The following is a 21,930-nucleotide window of genomic DNA, read 5'->3' on the forward strand; positions in this document are numbered from 1 at the left end:
GCGCTAGAATAATTAATAAACAAAGTTAACTAAAAAGGATATGCACACAAAGTTAATAAAAAAAATATGCATTGTGTCCCCAAATATCTTGCCCCACATTGCAAGGACGGAAGAAGATCCGAAATTGCCCAAATAAATGCATGCGTACCCCTCTCCAGCTAATTTTCATAAGCCAACATATAAATCTATCTAATTAGAGGCAACCGGCACACAGTTCCATTTTAGCCAATTCATGCGGTAAATGCGGCGTGCATGTCCTCGTTTATGCATGTGTGGCTTCTGGCGACCAACACGTGTTCTGATCAGCCATGCTATTTTGTTTTTCTTATTTCCCTTAACTTATCTCCTGGACTCTTCTAGCTGCCTCAGTTCCAGCTCCATGAGGCGTTTCCCACAAGGCCACAAGGTGAGACCGTGAGATGCAGACCACCGTCTGGGGCCCTCGCCGACGCCGGCGGCAAGTAGGGACGCGTTGCGGTAGCAAGGCCCGCATCCGGCGCGTCCAATCGCGGGACTAAACTGTGGCAGCTGCTCCCTTGCCTATGTTCCCCTCAGTTCGAGATCAGAGACAATTCACACAAGGTGAGATGCGGTCTGCCGTCCGAGACCGTCGCCGTCGCCGGCGGCAGGGCGAGAGCTATGCTGTGTAGCACCGTTTGCGTCCGGCGTGCCTAAGCTGTGGCAGCTGCTCCATGCTGTTGTTCCCTGCCGAACAACATCGCGCGCGGGGGCGGTCAGCGGGTACCTCGAGATACAGCAGGGGCTCATGTAGACTCACTTCAAGTTTGGAACTCGATGCAAGCTCAGAGGCAGAGGTTAGTTATACCCCCATATGCTATTTCATCTGCCTGTAATTTCCCTTTTCTGCAGCTCAAAGTGATAGAAACAGAGGAGGGGCAGAGTGTATGCACACATGCACGTAGTGTAGTTTGACGTGCAGCTTCACTTTTCCATTCTTAGTTTTCAATCAGACGAGCGCAAGACTACATTGAACTGGAAAACTAAATCATGGAGGAATAACCAGCAACTAATTCATATTCATATATATCTTTATTTGAGCATAAAACTATCTGTTAACAGTTTGAATTCATAGAAATTATGAAAATCATGCAAAACTATACTTTGAAACTGAATACACAATTATATTTTCTACGGGCTACCATTCTAAAACTGAGACATACCTTAGAACAATAAACAATGAGTATCAAACCAACTGTACCTTTACAAGCACTCATTTATTAGACGACAAGCATGGATGGTAATACAACTGCATTTTACACAGAATACTATTATATCATTGTAATGCTTCTTATATAATACATACAAACTGTTAAAACAAATTCAGAGGCTTCACCTCGGTGTCAGCCGTTAGTATAAAATGCTGAGACGACAAAAAAAGGTAAAAAAATGCTGAGATGACAAAACAAAACATGTAACTTGGAATATAGCTGAGAATATATAAATCTTAGATAATCAGTAAAATAAAAATGCAACTTTTTCTTGGAAAAATGTACCTTGTGGAAAATCACCTTAACTATAATTGATTATTGTCTCCCCTTGGAACTACTGTACAAAACCTGAAGAAATCGTGTACTATAGTGAAGCACTAAAGCACATGCATATACATGAGGCATGTTCGAAACATGAGGCCGCTCCCTGCTATATGTATACATGAGGCATGTTTGAAACTGATTTTGCTGATGCGCATGGACGCTTGTGTGGCACGCCCGCGATCATCACTCCCAGAATTATAATGTAATTCTGAAGGATTAATTTGCACGCCCACGGTCATCACTCCCAGAGCTATTTCTGTAATTTGCATGTCATAGATTAAACTCTTTGTTTGTTTTAATCTTATCTCCTCTGTATGATAAGAGGGTCTGAAATGTGTAGATTCAAGGCGCAAAAACGTACCTATGCATGATGAAGTGCCAGGAGCTGCTTCCATGCTCAAGAACACAGTGGATGCATGCTGATCCACAGAGAGAGCAATTTTCTATCAATCCTGATCTATTCTCATGTGATCTAGGGGGCAACATTGACAATGTAGTAGATGGGCAGGAGAAAGGATGTAGCCGGGAAGATATCTTGGCGGTAATCTGTTGTTACACAGGAGAAAAAAAGTTTGTTTTGCTGATTATCTGGAACAAATTAGAGAGGTATGCTGTGTTTTATTACTGAATCCAACTTCCATGTTGTGTTTCTCCTTTGTGCATGCTCATGAATCCTGGTTCCTCTTTTTTTTTATTGTGCATTCTCAGTTGCTAATTTTTGTTATGTCCATCCAATGAGAGGCTTTCCTTCCTTTATTTTCTCTGCCAGATTTGTACGGTGTTTTCTCTCAAAGTCAGAATTGAACATCTCTCAATGAGAGGCTTTCCTTCCTTTTTGTTAGAGATTTCATTGTTCCTCCTTCCTTTGATTTAGAAGATGATCAAGATTTCCTTCAGTCCCTCAATTCCTTCCCTTCCTTAGTTAATTTCCTTCCTTATTTCTCTGCGAGAGTCACTCAATTCATTCCCTTCCTTGGTTAATTTCCGTCCTTATTTCTTTGCCATAGTCACTCAATTCATTCCCTTCCTTATTCCTTGCACGCTTTAGCTCTCACACCCTTGGCTACGACTCCTTGATACGGAGAAAACATAACAGCATATTTAAATTGGGAGGATTTAATGGAAGAGGGCGAGGTGGGACTATTCTGCACAAGAGGAAGAGGGAAGATAGCTCTGCAGCGGCGCCATGGCTCCTTGCCGCGAACTCGACAGAGTCCATGTGCAGGGGCAGGCGGAGGCCGGCGCCGGCAAGCAGGCAGTGGAGCGCGTTGACGGAGCCGTGGTGGAGGTCATGGGCGCCGATCTGCTCCACCCACCTCGAGCCGACGCGAGGAAGAGGGAAGATAGCTCATTAGCTCTGCAGCGGCGCCATGGCTGCCGGATGGCGAGCGCCTCATCGCTGCTGCTGGCCACAAGCGCCTCACCGCGACTTCTGGCCGACGAGCACAGGGGAGCTCGGCTGCTGGGAATGGAGCTCCGCAGCGGCGGCGGCTCGGTGGAGGCAGGCAATGGATAAGTGGTGGAGGTGGCCGGTGGTTGCAGGTTTTTTTTGCAAAAAACGAAACGTTATCTTGCCAGGAACACACTTAAAATAGGACTGCGGGTTTATTTCTCAGAAAGGGAGGGACTTTTCTGCAAAACGCCATCGACGGACGACCAGAAGCAATCGCTGGTTTATTATTAGGGAAAGATTTTTGGGACTAACCTATTAACCGGAGGCCCAGCCCAAATTGCTGTTTTTTTGCCTATTTCAGTGTTTCGAAGGAAAAGGATATCAAACGGAGTCCAAACGGAATGAAACCTTTGGGAACGTGATTTTTGGAACAAACGTGATCCAGAGGACTTGGAGTGGACGCCAAGCAACCGACGAGGAAGCCACGAGGCAGGGGGGCACGCCTACCCCCTGGCGTGCCCTCCACCCTCGTGGGCCCCTCGTAGCTCTCCTGACCGACCTCCTTCGCCTATATTACTCATATACCCTGGAAACATCATATACGGAGCAAAAACCCTATTTCCACCGCCGCAACCTTCTGTACCTGTGAGATCCCATTTTGGGGCCTTTTCCGGCGCTCCGCCGGAGGGGGCATTGATCACGGAGGGCTTCTACATCAACACCATAGCCTCTTCGATGATGTGTGAGTAGTTTACCTCAGACCTTCGGGTCCATAGTTATTAGCTAGATGGCATCTTCTCTCTTTTTGGATCTCAATACAAAGTTCTCCTCGATTCTCTTGGAGATCTATTTGATGTAACTCTTCTTTTGCGGTGTGTTTGTCGAGATCCGATGAATTGTGGGTTTATGATCAAGATTATCTATGAATAATATTTGATTCTCCTCTGAATTCTTTTATGTATGATTGGTTATCTTTACAAGTCTCTTCGAATTATCAGTTTGGTTTGGCCTACTAGATTAATCTTTCTTACAATGGGAGAAGTGCTTAGTTTTGGGTTCAATCTTGCGGTGTCCTTTCCTAGTGACAGCAGGGGAAACGACACGTATTGTATTGTTGCCATCGAGGATAAAAAGATGGGGTTTATATCATATTGCATGAGTTTACCCTCTACATCATGTCATCTTGCTTAAAGCATTACTCCGTTTTTATGAACTTAATACTCTAGATGCATGCTGGATAGCGGTCGATGTGTGGAGTAATAGTAGTAGATGCAGGCAGGAGTCGGTCTACTTGTCACGGACGTGATGCCTATATACATGATCACACATAGATATTCTCATAACTATATTCAATTCTATCAATTGCTCGACAATAATTTGTTCATCCACTGTAATATTTATGCTATCTTGAGAGAAGCCACTAGTGAAACCTATGGCCCCCGGGTCTATTTTCCATCATATTAATCTTCCGTCAACAAGCTATTTCTATCTTTGTTTATTTTGCTTTCTTTATTTTTAGTCTTTATCATAAAAATATCAAAAATATTATCTTATCTTCTCTATCAGATCTCACTCCCGTAAGTGACCGTGAAGGGATTGGCAACCCCTTTATCGTGTTGGTTGCGAGGTTTTTATTTGTTTGTAAAGGTGCGTGGGACTCGAGCATGGTCTCCTACTGGATTGATACCTTGATTCTCAAAAACTGAGGGAAATACTTACGCTACTTTACTGCATCACCCTTTCCTCTTCAAGGAAAAACCAACGCAGTGCTCAAGAGGTAGCACAAGCCTCTGTAGCCACCGAAAACCAATCTAGACCCGTTCCGGCACCCTGTCGGAGGGGGGATCCCTCTCCGGTGGCCATCTTCATCATCCCCGCGCTCTCCATGACGAGGATGGAGTAGTTCACCCTCGGGGCTGAGGGTATGTACCAGTAGCTATGTGTTTGATCTCTCTCTCTCGTGTTCTTGAGGTGGTACGATCTTGATGTATCACGAGCTTTGCTATTATAGTTGGATCTTATGATGTTTTTCCCCCTCTACTCTGTTGTGATGAATTGAGTTTTCCTTTAAAGTTATCTTATCAGATTGAGTCTTTAAGGATTTGAGAACACTTAATGTATGTCTTGCATGTGCTTATCTGTGGTGACAATGGGATATTCACGTGATCCACTTGATGTATGTTTTGGTGATCAACTTGCGAGTTTCATGACCTCGTGAACTTATGCATAGGGGTTGGCACACGTTTTCGTCTTGACTCTTCGGTAGAAACTTTGGGGCACTTTTTGAAGTACTTTGTGTTGGTTGAATAGATAAATGTGAGATTGTGTGATGCATATCGTATAATCATACCCTCGGATACTTGAGGTGACATTGGAGTATTTAGGTGACATTAGGGTTTTGATTGATCTGTGTCTTAAGGTGTTATTCTAGTATGAACTCTAGGATAGATCGAACGGAAAGAATAGCTTCGTGTTATTTTACTACAGACTCTTGAATAGATCGATCAAAAAGGATAATTTTGAGGTGGTTTCGTAACCTACAATAATCTCTTCGTTTGTTCTCCGCTATTAGTGACTTTGGAGTGACTCTTTGTTGCATGTTGAGGGATAGTTATATGATCCAATTATGTTATTATCGTTGAGAGAACTTGCACTAGTGAAAGTATGAATCCTAGGCCTTGTTTCAACGCATTGCAATACCGTTTACGCTCACTTTATCATTAGTTACCTTGCTGTTTTTATATTTTCATATTACAAAAACCTATATCTACCATCCATATTGCACTTGTATCATCATCTCTTCGCCGAACTAGTGCACCTATACAATTTACCATTGTATTGGGTGTGTTGGGGACACAAGAGACTCTTTGTTATTTGGTTGCAGGGTTGTTTGAGAGAGATCATCTTCATCCTACGCCTCCCACGGATTGATAAACCTTAGGTCATCCACTTGAGGGAAATTTGCTACTGTCCTACAAACCTCTGCACTTGGAGGCCCAACAACGTCTACAAGAAGAAGGTTGCGTAGTAGACATCAGTATGCGAACAAAGTGTGGACTTCGGTGGACTTGCCCGATGATCGGCAAGCCATTGAGAATAAATGGATATTCAAGAAGAAGACAGAGGCTGGTGGTAATGTCACCGTCTACAAAGCTCGACTTGTCGCCAAAGGTTTTGGAGAAGTTCAAGGGGTTGACTATGATGAGACCTTCTCACCGTAGCGATGCTTAAGTCAGTCTGAATCATGTTAGAAATTGCCAAATTTTATAACTATGAAATCTGGCAAATGGACGTCAAAACTGCATTCCTTCATGGATTTCTTAAAGAAGAGTTGTATATGATGCAACCAGAAGGTTTTGTCGATCCTAAATGTGCTAACAAAGTGTGCAAACTCTAGCGCTCCATCTATGGACTGGTGCAAGCATCTCAGAGTTGAAATATACGCTTTGATGAGGTGATCAAAGCATATGGTTTTATACAGACTTTCGGTGAAGCCTGTATTTACAAGAAGGTGAGTGGGAGCTCTGTAGCATTTCTAATATTATATGTGGATGACATATTGTTGATTGGAAATGATACAAAATCTATGTATAGCATAAAAGGATATATACTTGAATAAGAATTTTTCAATAAAAGACCTTAGTGGAGCTAATTACATATTAGGCATCAAGATCTATAGAGATAGATCAAGACGCTTGATAAGGTTTTCAATGAGTACATACCTTGACAAGATTTTGAAGGAGTTCAAAATGGATCAGTGAAAGAAGGAGTTCTAGCCTGTATTGTAAGGTGTGAAGTTTGAGTAAGACTCAAAACCCGACCACAACAGAAGATAGAGCGAGAATGAAAGTCATTCCCTATGCCTCAGCCATAGGTTCTATAAAGTATGCCATGCTGTGTACCAGACCTATTGTGTACCTTGCCATGAGTTTGGCAAGGGGGTACAATAATGATCCAGGAGTTGATCACTGGACAACGGTCAAAATTATCCTTAGAGGACTAAGGAAATATTTCTCGGTTATGGAGGTGATAAAGAGTTCGTCGTAAAGAGTTATGTTGATGCAAGATTTGACATCGATTCAGATGACTACGAATCTTAATCTGTATACATATTGAAAGTAGGAGCAATTAGCTAAAGTATCTCCATGCAAAGCATTGTAGACATAGAAATTTGCAAAATACATACGGATCTGAATGTGACAGACTCGTTGACTAAACCTCTCTCGCAAGCAAAAACATGATCACACCTTAGTACTCTTTGGCTGTTAATCACATGGCGATGTGAACTAGATTATTGACTCTAGTAAACTCTTTGGGTGTTGCTCACATAGCGATGTGAACTATGGGTTTTAATAACATGGCAATGTGAACTAGATTACTGACTCTAGTGCAAGTGGGAGACTGATGAAAATATGCCCTAGAGGCAATAATAAAGTAGTTATTATTATATTTCCTTATTCATGATAAAGGTTTATTATTCATGTTAGAATTATATTGATCGGAAACTTAAGTACATGTGTGAATACATAAACAAATACCGTGTCTCTAGTAAGCATCTACTAGACTAGTTTGTTGACCAAAGATGGTTAAGGTTTCCTAATGATAACCCACAAGTATAGGGGATCACAACAGTTTTCGAGGGTAGAGTATTCAACCCAAATTTATAGATTCGACACAAGGGGAGCCAAAGAATATTTGAAGGTACTAGCAGCTGAGTTGTCAATTCAACCACACCTAGAGATTAATTATCTGCAGCAAAGTGATCAGTAGCAAAGTAGTATGATAGTTTTGATAGTAGTGACAACAACAATAGTAACGGTAACAGTAATAGCAGTAATTTTGTAGCAAGTGTAATAGTGATGATAGCAGTAGTAACTTAGCAAGAACAATATAGGATAAATTCGTAGGCACTAGATCGGTGACTTGTTGGATGATATTCATCGTGAGACAGTTATAACCTAGGGCGATACGACACTAGCTCCAGTTCAGCAATATAATGTAGGCATGTATTTCGTATATAGTCATACGTGCTTATGGAAGGAACTTGCATGTCATCTTTTGTCCTACCCACCCATGGCAGCGGGGTCCTATTGGAAACTAAGGGATATTAAGGCCTCCTTGTAATAGAGAACCCGAACAAAGCATTAACACACGGTGAATACATGAACTCCTCAAACTACGGTCATCATCGGGAGTGGTCCCGACTATTGTCACTCCAGGGTTGCCAGATCATAACTCGTAGTAGGTGACTATAACTTGCAAGATCGGATCTAGAACATGGATATAATTGTGATAACATAAGCGGTTCAGATCTGAGTTCATGGCACCCGGGCCCAAAGTGACAAGCATTAAGCATGGCAAAGTCATAGCAACATCAATCTTAGAACATAGTGGATACTAGGGATCAAGCCCTAACAAAACTAACTCGATTACATGATGAATCTCATCCAACTCCTCACCGACCAACGAGCCTACGAAGGAATTGCCCGGTAGGGAGCATCATGAATTGGCGATGGAGAAGGGTTGGTGATGATGAAGAACGAAGACCCCCCCTCTCCGGAGCCCCAAACGGACTCTAGATCTGGCCTCCCGATGAAGAATAGGAGGTGACGGCGGCTCCGTCTCGTGGAACACAATAATTCTTTCTCCGTGATTTTTTTCTGGAAAATAGGATTTTATAGCGTCGGTTTTATGGTCTGCGGGGCCACCAGGTGGGGACAACCCACCTGGGCGCGCCAGGAGGGGGGCGCCCCCTGGTGGGTTGTGCCTACCCAGGTGCCCCCCTCCGGTGGGTCTTAGGTCCAGAAATTCTTATTTATTGAATAAAGAATCCTCGCAAAATTTTGTTCCATTCCGAGAACTTTTATTTCTGCACAAAAACAGCACCATGGTAGTTCTGCTGAAAACATCGTCAGTCCGAGGTTAGTTTCATTCAAATCATGCAAATTAGAGTCCAAAACAAGAGGAAAAGCGTTAGGAAAAGTAGATACGTTGGAGACGTATCACCTAACCATAGACATGTGTTGTCATTTGATAACGGGATCACATCATTAGGAGAATGATGTGATGGACAAGACCCATCCGTTAGCTTAGCATAATGATTGTTCAGTTTATTGCTATTGCTTTCTTCATGTCAAATACATATTCCTTCGACTATGAGATTATGCAACTCTCGGATACCGGAGGAATACCTTGTGTGCTATCAAATATCACAACGTAACTGGGTGATCATAAAGATGCTCTACAGGTATCTCCGAAGGTGTTTGCTGAGTTGGCATAGATCAAGATTAGGATTTGTCACTCCGAGTATCGAAGAGGTATCTTTGGGCCCTCTCGGTAATACACATCATAAGCTTGCAAGCAAATGACTAAGGAGTTAGTCACGAGGTGATGTATTACAGAATGAGTAAAGAGACTTGCCGGTAATGAGATTGAACTAGGTATGAAGATACCGACGATCGAATCTCGGGCAAGTAACATACCGATGGACAAAGGGAATTACGTATGTTGTCATAACGGTTCGACCGATAAAGATCTCCGTAGAATATGTAGGAGCTAAGATGGGCATCCAGGTTCCACTATTGGTTATTGACCGGAGAGGTGTCTCGGTCATGTCTACATAGTTCTCGAACCCGTAGGGTCTGCACGCTTAACGTTCATTCACGATATAGTGTTATATGAGTTATATGTTTTGGTGACTGAATGTTGTTCGGAGTCCCGGATGAGAGCACGGACATGACGAGGAGTCTCGAAATGGTCGAGAGGTAAAGATTTATATATAGGACGATGGTATTTGGACACCGGAAGTGTTTCGGAACGTACCGGGAAGGAATCGGGTCACCGGAAGGGGTTCCGGGCACCCCCTGGCAAGTTATGGGCCTTATGGGCCAAAGGAGGGGACAGACCAGCCCACAAGAGGGCTGGTGCGCCCCCTCCCTTGTTTGGCCAGCCCTAGGGAAGGAAAAGGGGGAGGGCTAGCCCCTCCTGCCTTTCCCTCTCATGGGAGAAAGGAAAAGCGGGGGTGCCACCCTCCCCTGCCTTTTCACGCACTCCAAATAAGGAAAGAGGGGGCGCGGCTTGGGAGGGGCCCCAAGTAGGATTCCTCCTACTTGGGAACCTCCTTTGGCTGCTCCTCCCTCCCTCCCACCTATATATATGTGGAAGGGGGGGTGCCTAGCACACAACAGACAATTTCCTAGCCGTGTGCGGCGCCCCCCTCCACCGTTTACACCCCCGGTCATATTTTTGTAGTGCTTAGGTGAACCCCTGCAGAGATCACTTCACCATCACCGTCACCACGCTGTTGTGCTGTCGGAACTAATCTACTACCTCGCCGTCTTGCTGGATCAAGAAGGCGGAGGACGTCACCGAGCTGAACGTGTGCAGAGCGCGGAGGTGTCGTACGTTTGGTACTTGATCGGTTGGAGCGCGAAGAAGTTCAACTACATCAACCGTGTTGTTAAACGCTTCCACTTACAGTCTACGAGGGTATGTAGACATACTCTCCCCCTCGTTGCTATGCATCTCCAAGGATAGATCATTGCGTGTGGGTAGAAATGTTTTGTTTTCCATGCAACATTTCCCAACAAACCTTTGCATAGGCGAAATCCCCGGTGTCGAACTAAGCACTCCCACTTCGGTAGTTTTTTTGGACAATGGCCGTCAAGACATCCATGGCTATGACGAATAGCGGCGGGGAGATTGGGTCCCCTTGCCGAAGCCCACAAGCATGTCCAAAACTCTTTCCTGGAACTCCATTAACAATGATCTTTGTGCTGGCCGTTTGGAGTAGCAATGTCACCTACCGCATCCATCGAGGGCCGAACCCTTTAGCCTCCATGACCTCATATAGGAAGGGTCAAGACAAGGAATCGAAAGCTCTTGAAATATCCAACTTTAGGAACATAGCTGACGCTCTCCTAGCATGTAATTTCCTAGCCACTTGCCTCACAAGGAGGAAATTGTCATGTAAGTGTCTTCCTTTGATAAATGTCGATTTGTTTGTATCAATAATGTCATGCATCTGCTTCCTCAATGAAAGATCGTGGATGTCGCCTAGAGGGGGGGTGAATAGGCGCTTTAAAATAATTACGGTTTAGGCTTGAACAAATGCGGAATAAACCTAGCGGTTAATTTGACAAGTACAAAACCTACAACAACTAGGCTCACCTATGTGCACCAACAACTTATGCTAAGCAAGATAAACAACTAAGTGATAGCAAGATATATGACAAGAAACAATATGGCTATCACAAAGTAAAGTGCATAAGTAAAGGGTTCGGGTAAGAGATAACCGAGGCACGCGGAGACGACGATGTATCCCGAAGTTCACACCCTTGCGGATGCTAATCTCCGTTTGGAGCGGTGTGGAGGCACAATGCTCCCCAAGAAGCCACTAGGGCCACCGTAATCTCCTCACGCCCTCGCACAATGCAAGATGCCGTGATTCCACTAAGGGACCCTTGAGGGCGGTCACCGAACCCGTACAAATGGCAACCCTTGGGGGCGGTCACCGAACCCGTACACTTTGGCAACCCTTGGGGGCGGTCACCGAACCCGTACACTTTGGCAACCCTTGGGGGCGGTCACCGGACCCGTATAAATGGCAACCCTTGGGGGCGGTCACCAAACCCGTACACTTTGGCAACCCTTGGGGGCGGTCACCGGTACCCGTCAAATTGCTCGGGGCGATCTCCACAACCTAATTTGAGACCCCGACGCTTGCCCGGAGCTTTACACCACAATGATTGAGCTCCGAACACCACCAACCGTCTAGGGCGCCCAAGCACCCAAGAGGAACAAGCTCAAGGGCACCAAGCACCCAAGAGTAATAAGCTTCTCAACTTGTAACTTCCACGTATCACCGTGGAGAACTCAAACCGATGCACCAAATGCAATGGCAAGGGCACACGGAGTGCCCAAGTCCTTCTCTCTCAAATCCCACCGAAGCAACTAATGCTAGGGAGAAAAAAGAGAGGAAGAACAAGAAGGAGAACACCAAGAACTCCAAGATCTAGATCCAAGGGGTTCCCCTCACATAGAGGAGAAAGTGATTCGTGGAAATGTGGATCTAGATCTCCTCTCTCTTTTTCCTCAAAAACTAGCAAGAATCCATGGAGGGATTGAGAGTTAGCAAGCTCGAAGAAGGTCAACAATGGGGGAAGAACACGAGCTCAAGAGATAAGGTTCATCGGAGAAGAAGACCTCCTTATATAGTGGGGGGAACAATCCAACCGTTACCCCCCACACCAGCCCCGCAGAGAGCGGTACTACCGCTTGGACAGCGGTACTACCGCTCCCCCTCGCGGTACTGCCGCTGGGCCCAGAGCGGTAATACCGCGGTGGTCAGGGCGGTACTACCGCATGCGAGCGGTACTACGGCCCCCACTGCCGCGGCTAGTACCGTAAAACCCGACACGAAAAAAGACCCCTCGAATCGAGGCGGTACTAGCACGAGACCGCAGCGGTACTACGGCTGGGGGCTACCAGCGGTACTACCGCTCTGGAGCGGTACTACCGCTCTAGAGCGGTACTACCGTTTGTAGCACCCAAGCGGTACTACCGCTCCTGCCCGCGGTACTACCGCAGGGAGAAAAACAGAACGGCCAAAACTTCTTCATATGAGCTCCGAATTGAGCAAACTCAAGCTTGTTGGATAGAGGAAGACGAGTAGCATCAAAACAGCGGAGGTATGCCAACAAATAGAGGAGTGAAACCTCCAACCGAGAAGAACCGGCATAACCTCCAACATCGAAAACATCATAGAAGATGTGAGTGAACTCCGTTTTCGATGAACTCGAGCTCGTCATCAAGATGACCATAAGCTCCAAAACTCACAAAGAGAAGAACCAAACAAGAACCAAAAAAGATGATGCAAGGATGCAATGGTTTGAGCTCTCTACGAATGATACGATCAAGCTACTCATCGAGAGCCCCCCTTGATAGTACAGCAATCGATCCTATAACCTGGTCTCCCAACTACCATCATGAGACCGGTAAAATAGAAAACCTATCAAGGGCAAACCTTTGCCTTGCACATGGTCCACTTGAGCTAGATGATGACGATCTTGACTCCCTCAAGTTGGACCACCTTTCTTGGTTGCGTTGGCTCGATGAAGACTAGTTGATTGCTCCCCCATACTCCACTATGGGTGAGCCATTCTTCCGCACATCTTCACAAGTCCATTGTCACCACAATGGACGGCAAGCTTCAAGAATTTGATCTCTTCATGATGCTTCACTTGAACTTCCACACCGCAACCTAACCCCACAAAGAACTCTCACGAAGATCATGGGTTAGTACACAAAGCGTAATTGACAATGCTTACCACACCATAGGATCGCTTGATCCCTCTCTGTACATCTTCTATGCTTTGTGAGTTGATCAAGTTGATTCACTCTTGACTTAGTCTTGATCAACCATGAATCTTTTCAACTCTCTTCATTTGGATGATGCCTTGAAGATATACATGAATGATCACACAATCTTCTTCTCCAAGACATGCTTGCGATAAGCTCAACTCTCACATGACCAATCTTTGGATAATTCCTTAATAACACCTTGGTCACCACATAAACTCCTTGAAACCAACACATGAACTTCAAGAAATGCCTATGGACAAATCCTTCAAATATAACTCAAGGCAACCATTAGTCCATAGAGATTGTCATCAATTACCAAAACCAAACATGGGGTACCGCATGTTCTTTCACTCAATCTATTCGCAAGGGCCTTAGCAAACAACTTTGGTATGCTATGAGTAAGACTAATAGGCCAATAGTCTCCTATTTCCTCAGCGTCCGGATTCTTAGGTATAAGCACAATGTGCGCCTTGTTGAGCTTCGCAAAGCCCCTTCCATCACCCACGCAGAGCTTGGTCATAACGCTCATGACATCGTTCTTTATTATGGGCCACGCTTTTTGGTAGAAAGCGGCAATGTACCCATCCGGTCTGGGCGCTCGATCCAGAGGCAACTCCTTAATAACACTACAAACCTCCTCTTCCATAATCATGATCTCCAGTTCACTAAGGTCCCGTGGTTGTATGCCCAAATATTGCAAATCCAGCGAGTGCTCTCTAGCTTCGTCGGCTCCAATCAATCTCTCATATGCGTCAAAAAAGCCTTCTCCTTGAGCTCTTGATACGTGATCAGCACCCCATCCTTCTTGACGTGGGTGATAAAGATCGACGTCCATTCGCCACCTCTTGAAACAGTTTGGTGTTGGCATCCCCCTCCTTAAGCCAATTCATCCGAGATCTTTGCTAACCGATTATGCGCTCTAAAGCCGCCAATCCCAGCAGCGCGTGCTTCAAAGTCTGCGGAAGCCATATCTCATGATGCTCTAGAGTTCTACTCTCCTATGCACAGTCAAGTCTATGTATCACCCATCGCGCCACACGCATCAGCAGCTTAACGTTGTCCGTTTTTCGCTGACCCAGGCCTGCAAGTGACGCGCGGTATTGCGCAATAATGTGTCCAGCCTCATATGGATCCACATTGTCCGGATCGCATACCCATGCTTCAGTAACTGCCTCCTCGAAGCCATCCAACTTAGTCCAGAACATCTTGAACCTGAATCTGTGCTTAGGGCTGAACCCAACACTCGTAGTCAGCAGAAGAGGCGCATGATCCGAAACCCCTGTAGACAGTGCCTGAAGCAGGTATTCTGCGTTGTCGAGCTCCCAATCTACCGTGGTGAGCACCCTGTCTATTTTCGTCAAGGTCGGTGCATCCCTCTCATTAGACCACGTATATCTCCGGCCGTGCATGTACATCTCCTTGAGCTCATGATCATCCACAAAATCTCGAGACTTGCCCATCATCCTCCTATTGATGTTAGCGTTATTTTTATCTGTCGCTCTAATGATCATATTAAAGTCACCCAATACCATCCACGACCCGAGTTACCCTACTCTCTGGTTCTTGAGATCCTCGAAAAACTGGGTTTTAAACTCATTGCCTTATGGCCCATATACCACCATGATCCACCAGGGTTGCCCAACTTTTGTGTGCACCATCCCTATGAGGAAGTTACCGTTGAGTTGTACATTATCCAACGTGAGAACCGTGTTGTCCCATACCAGCAGAATCCCACCCCGTGTGTCAATCGCTGGCACATAAGCATAGCCATCAAAAGATGGCCCCAAACATTACATTACGACAAAGTGATGAGTTACATCATGTTTTGTCTCCTGCAGACACGCCAGGTTCACCTTCACCGTGCTAACAAAATCCTAAACGGCCTTACGCTTAGCTGGATTGTTAAGGCCCCTAACATTCCAGCAGATAAATTGTGGGTGCATATCCATGGAGGACAGAGCACACCAACACCAGGGGTAAGCACCTAGTTGGTGCAGATCACCACCGCATTGCTCGCCTGCAATGCCTCGACCACTGGAATGGTCTTGCCAAAAAGGCCAGCGATAATCCGGACGTGTTGTTCTTTTAGCGGTGAATCAAATAGCGCCTTGAGCTCTTGTACCACTCCATCCACAGCTAGGTCGTCCGGGACCAGTCCTAGTGCATGCAACAACACATTCTCCTCAGGATTCTCCTTAGTATGGCTGGAGGCGAAGCTCTACTTTGCGGGCGTGGAATCTGGCCTTAACTTGGAGGCTTCCACCTCTTTCAGAAGTGGGGGTGCAAGCTTCTTGATGATATTTGAGCAGAAGGTCTTCAGTTTGGCATAAGCATCCGCCTCCTGGGTAGTCATGCCCTCCACCTCGTCCTCATCACAGCCATGTGTAGTCACCAACCCCACCTCCAGGGACGTAACCACGCCAGCGGGTGATACGTACAGTTTGCATCATGTTTTCTTGCTGTTATTTACACAGGTTACATCATAACAATTTTCATAATTTGATTCACAATTATGGGTTCGAGAACACTCCTCGTAGGAACATATCATCCAACTGGGACATATCTCGACCAAGAGAAAACAGTGCAGGAACCAAACCTTGGGGCCCTGAGAATAAACACATAATGGCCGAGGTAAGAAAAACAGTGAATTAATTCATCAAGCCCTTCGGGAGATTCAAGGTTTGAAGGATTTACTCATGGCTATATTGGAGAATACTACTTCATCATCACCATCATCTTCTTCACCACCAAAGGAGAATTGAGTATCGGGTATGGGCACTCCCCTTGGCTTCCACCAAGCTTGGGGGAGGTGCCCCGGTATCGTATCATGCCACTATCTTTTTGCTTTTACTTATTTTAGTTTGATCTTTTGCATTAGATGAATAAAAGTTTATTTTGATCGTTTCTTCTTTGAGAGTTTGCTTAGTGATCTATCCTTGTAATCGTGTGCAAGTTATATAATAAAGTTTAGTTTGAGTTTTTTCTTTCTTTATTTCCATGTTGCAAATAAAATAAAAGAAATAAAGAAAGAGAAAGAGAAAGGAAAGAAATAAATCAATAAGATTATATACTAATCCTATGGTAGGTGATGGCACCACATAAGGAAAAGTATAAGTAGAAAATTTTATTAGAGACTGACAAACATAGCCCTAGTCAATGATGCAACTCATGAAAGAATTAATAAGGGAAGAGAAGATTCACATATAAATATACTATCCTAGATATCTTTTGTGATTGTGAGCCCTCATCAAAATATTATATGCCAAAATTGTTGACGTTGGACAAGGAAGACAACGTAATGATTTATGTTTGTTTATATTCACATAGAAGTCATATTGTCATAGATCCTTCAACATGTGGTGCTTGCCCCCTATCTTTGCTAGCCAAAAATTCCGCACTAAGTAGAGATACTACTTGTGCATCCAAAAACCTTTAAACCCAAACCTTATTTTCAAGTGTCCACCATACCTACCTAGGGATTGAGCAAGATCCCTCAGTAAGTTGTCATCAGTGCAAAAAGGCAATAAAAATTGCTTCTAAAAGTGTGAGATCATTTAGTGTAAGAGAAAATTGAGCGTTGCACGAACTTGTGATGGTGAAGAATAAAAGCAACATACTGCATAATAAAGGTTGCTATCATAAGGGGCAATGTAACGTGACGTTTTTTTTGCACTACGGGTTGAGCATACAAACAAATAAGCGCATGGCAACCTCTGCTTCCCTCTGCGAAGGGCCTATCTTTTACTTTTATGTATTTACCTTTATGCAAAGAGTCAAAGTTTTCCTTCTATTCCTTTTTATTTTTCTTCTTTGGCAAGCATCATGTGGTGAGGAAAGATCTAGGCACATATGTCCAGTTGAATATAGATAGCATGAGTTATTATTGTTGACACCACCCTTTAGGTGAATATGTTGGGAGGCAATACTATAAGCCCCTATCTTTCTATGTGTCCGCTTGAAACGTTTTGCTCATGGGTACGAGGTGAGTGTTAGCAATCATAAAAGACTATATGATGGTTGAGTATGTGGACTTGCCTAAAGGCTTCGAGGCGTGACCCTTCCTGAAAAGATAATGAATTGTAGTTGCAAAGTTGACTGGGAACATAGTTTGTTGGTTTCTAATAGAGTTTTTTTGCTTTATACTTCGATTGTGTGATGAACTATTACTTATTCATGAGAAATATATGATAAAAGTTCTATGATAAAAGTCCTATGTTTAATTTTGTTGCTGTTATAATAATCAACATGATGCTTCTATGTCCGTATTTTGTTTTTATCGACACCTCTCTCTCAAAGCATGTGAACATGTTTTTCGATTTCGGTTTTTGCTTGAGGACAAGCGAGGTCTAAGCTTGGGGAAGTTGATACGTCCATTTTGCATCATGTTTTCTTACTGTTATTTATAATGTTTATTCATAATAATGCTTTTTGGAGTAATTCTAATGCCTTTTCTCTCATAATTTACAAGGTACACACCAAGAGGGAGAATTCCGACAGCTGGAAATATGAGCCTGAAAAAGCTAAGTCAGGCTACCTATTCTGCACAACTCCAAATGAGCTGAAACTTCATGGGGATTTTTTATGGAATATATAAGAATTATTGGAGAAAATAACTACCAAAGGGGGCCCACCAGGTGGGCACAACCCACCTGGGCGCGCCAGGGCCCCCAGGCGCGCCCTGGTGGGTTGTGCCCTCCTCGGCCCACCTCCGGTGCCCATCTTCTAGTTTATAGGTCATTTTGACCTAGAAAAAATCAGGAGAGGACTTTCGGGACGAAGCGCCGCCGCCTCGAGGCGGAACTTGGGAAGGAGCACTTTTGCCCTCCGGCAGAGCGATTCTGCCGGGGGAACTTCCCTCCCGGAGGGGGAAATCATCGTCCTCATCATCACCAACAACTCTCCCATCTTGGGGAGGGCAATATCCATCAACATCTTCAACAACACCATCTCATCTCAAACCCTAGTTCATCTCTTGTGTTCAATCTTGTTACCGAAACTATAGATTGGTGCTTGTGGGTGACTAGTAGTGTTGATTACATCTTGTAGTTGATTACTATATGGTTTATTTGGTGGAAGATTATATGTTCAGATCCAATATGCTATTTAATACTCCTCTGATCATGAGCATGTTTATCATTTGTGAGTAGTTACTTTTGTTCTTGAGGTCACGGGAGAAATCATGTTGCAAGTAATCGTGTGAACTTGATATGTGTTCGATATTTTGATAGTATGTATGTTGTGATTCCCTTAGTGGTGTCGTGTGAACGTCGACTACATGACACTTCACCATATTTGGGCCTAAGGGAATGCATTGTGGAGTAGCAATTAGATGGTGGGTTGCGAGAGTGACAAAAACTTAAACCCCAGTTTATGCGCTATTCTGTGAGGGACCGATTGGATCCAAAAGTTTAATGTTATGGTTAGAATTTATTCTTAATACTTTTCTCATAGTTGCAGATGCTTGAGGGAGGGTTAATCATAAGTAGGAGGTTTGTTCAAGTAAGAACAGCACCTAAGCACCGGTCCACCCACATATCAAATTATCAAAGTAGCGAACACAAATCGAACCAACATGATGAAAGTGACTAGATGAAATTCCCGTGTACCCTCAAGAACGCTTTGCTTATCATAAGAGACCGTTTTGGCCTGTCCTTTGCCTCAAAAGGATTGGGCTACCTTGCTGCACTTTTATTACTAATATTGTTACTTGCTCGTTACAAATTATCTTGCTATCAAACTACTTCGCTACTTACAATTTTAGCACTTGCAGACATTACCTTACTGAAAACTACTTGTCATTTCCTTCTGCTCCTCGTTGGGTTCGACACTCTTACTTATCGAAAAGAGCTACAATTTATCCCCTATACTTGTGGGTCATCAGCGGGCTCTGCATGCCCCGTCTCCGTGCCGCATCCCCCATGATCCACTTCCAGAGTAGCATCTAAACCGTCAGTACCAGGCAGCGCCAAGCCTGCTATACTCTCGCGCTCAACAGGTGCAGCACCGGAATGGAGTACCGGGCCCGGAAGTAGGAGCGTGCTCACGTTGCTGCATGGTGCATGGGCATGATTCCCATTAGGGGCCCGACATAGCCCACCACCTTCGGCACACTCTTGGCTAGTGCTATCACACTCTGGGGATCAATGAGACCCGGCTCGGGGATGGCCAGCTTACCTTATAGGGCACAAAGGTATATTTACCATATGAGATGTTGCGCCTACTAAAGGGAATAGAAAGATCTTGGGCACAAATATTCCACTTATCGCGAAAGACATAGATTCACCAATGATTGGTTGGACTAAATACTACATTTATTTGTTCAAAAGAAGGAAAGTTGGCTATGAGAATGATTTCTCGTACGTAGTCTTTCCTAGGACCATTCCAACAGGATGCTCAGAGGTGGGTGGAGAAAAAGCTCAAAAGGCATACTTCCTATGCTTTCAGAGGATCTAAATCAGTCTTCATCCTTTCGCTTTTCAAAGCCCCTCGCAATAAATATGTACATTCGTTTCGTAGAAATTCAGAGATTTTCAATCTCCTCGAAAGAAAATGAGTTCGATCAGCAACACCGGTCTCCGCAGCACCAGGATAAAGACCTTCTTTTTACCCATAACCTTTCTCTGCAGCATTGGAACCAATATCGGGCTTGGCATAGTTAGGAGGTTCCCGTTCTATTTAACTAACACTAACTGAAGCAACCGAAAGATTTCTTCTCATGTGACTCTTGGATCAAAAAGAGGCTGCTGGACTGGACTACGGTTGAAACTACCAGGCACGGACTAAAAGCTTTTATCAGGGATTCCCGAGTCAAACGACTGCCATACATAGCATAGAGCTGGAAGCTGCACTAGTGCACAGAGAAGACTGGATGTGAACACGGGCGGGCATTGGCTATGTATGGGGCACTCACTAATCACTATTAGCAGGAAACAACTAGCAGAAAGAAAGATGAACACACTTTCACTCCTTGCTCTTCAGCACGTCCTCACTTGAGGGACTCTCAAATCTCTATTTCAGACCATAATATTTTGATCCCTTTACCGAAGTGATTGGTAGCAGGGCTAAAAAATCATAGGGCTTCTATTTTTAATGTGAACTCACTTCTATTCTATATCAAGATAGGGGCTTCAGTAGTTGGCTGACCGCCCGGTGGAAGACCTGGTTCTACCACACAAGGGAAGCTTTCGTAGTCCAGGATTATTTTCCTCATATGTAATTTCACCTCAATGTGGAAATGTCCGATCTTATTCCAAAATAGAAGGTCTTCATGAAGGTCTGTCTTGTTTCAGGAATATAGGTACCGAAGTTCAATAGCGGTAGGTACCAAGGAGAAGACGAGTCAGTGCCGATTGACAAGACTAGCTAGGCTGACCTTCCAGCCATACTCCATCCAATATCGAATAGAAGTGCTAAAGGTTTCATGTGATGATAACCTCAATGAACCAGACCTCAAGAATTTGGTCATCCCTTCGCTCCGAGGATTGGTCGAGTACTTGGCCACATGCATGAGTAGGCATGTTGCTGGGATGTCCCATTAAAAAGGCAGGTCTCATATTTGAAATACAAAAATAAGATCAGATAGCGCTCAAGAGGTTTTTCTCCATACGAGAAATCCTTCACTCGCAGGGAATTCAAATAGATGTGTTGAAGATCATCAAAGAAAGGAAAAAGACTGAATTCGATCCATCTCCTCCCTTTTTCTTCAAACCAAGAGCTACTCCTCCCTTTTCTTTTTTATGTAATTTCAATACGATTTCGTTTGTGTTCATGTTTTCAATTTAGAACCCCACGGAAGTGAATAGAAAAAAGAAAAATACCCCTGTGATACGCCTTCCTTTACCTATTTCTAGATTGATTGATGTTCAATGCAGGGAAATTTGCCATTCCTTCTTTCCTTTGAAATTTTAATTTTTTTATTCTGAACTAATTGTATCCTTTTTGTTCCCATCGAGCTTTCTTGCCTAGTGACTAAGGATTTTCACACTTGTTGTGTCTATAAAAGATTTTCTCATAAAACACTAACAGAAGTGTTAGAGGGATTCACTTTTGATAAGAATCCAAAAGCAAGTTCCCTATACTACCTTCTTTCCCTCCTCTGTTTCTGTCTTTAAGAGGCAGTGCATCCGGCAGGAATCGAACCTACTTTTTGACCCATTTTGCCTTTCTAGGTTGGTGGGCGCTTTCACCATTCAGCCATGGATGCTTTAGCGAGTGAACTAGGTTTTTATTTGAGAGCGAACTAGGTTTTTAGTGGTATTCCATGGGAATGGACTCCGAGTGCGCCGTCCATGCCAACAGGTTGAATGATGACAGGTTGCGGCGGGAGTATGTCTCCGTAGCCACCGTGTCCACCAGGCAAGCTGACCCGAGGAGATCCTCTGCCACCTCCCGGTCCTAGGCATGCAGAGGGATGCCCTCAAGGACCAGGGAGACCTTGTACCGGAGCACGACATGAACCGCATGAGCTTGTCGAGTCCATTTCCTGAAGTAGAGGCACACGCCCTGATGTAGGATGAACGGGCGCGCACCCACGCTGTTGCAGTGCCCAGGACGCGCGAGGAGGACAAGGAAATCCTCCGGCCTGAAGTTGTGCACCGAAACCCACTCCAGGTCAATGCCATC

The 21,930-nt window shown here is 44.5% G+C and overlaps 1 long non-coding RNA gene across 1 annotated transcript; it reads left to right on the forward strand.

Moving 5' to 3' along the window:
- The first annotated feature begins 348 nt into the window (after positions 1-348).
- LOC109737830 (uncharacterized) lies at positions 349-3,895 on the forward strand. The gene is made up of 2 exons (XR_002228523.4): positions 349-815; positions 1,894-3,895. It is a non-coding gene; the product is annotated as an uncharacterized lncRNA (long non-coding RNA).
- The last annotated feature ends 18,035 nt before the right edge of the window (positions 3,896-21,930 follow it).

Source organism: Aegilops tauschii, chromosome 3 (genome assembly GCF_002575655.3).
Source record: "Aegilops tauschii subsp. strangulata cultivar AL8/78 chromosome 3, Aet v6.0, whole genome shotgun sequence".
Lineage (NCBI taxonomy): Eukaryota > Viridiplantae > Streptophyta > Magnoliopsida > Poales > Poaceae > Aegilops > Aegilops tauschii.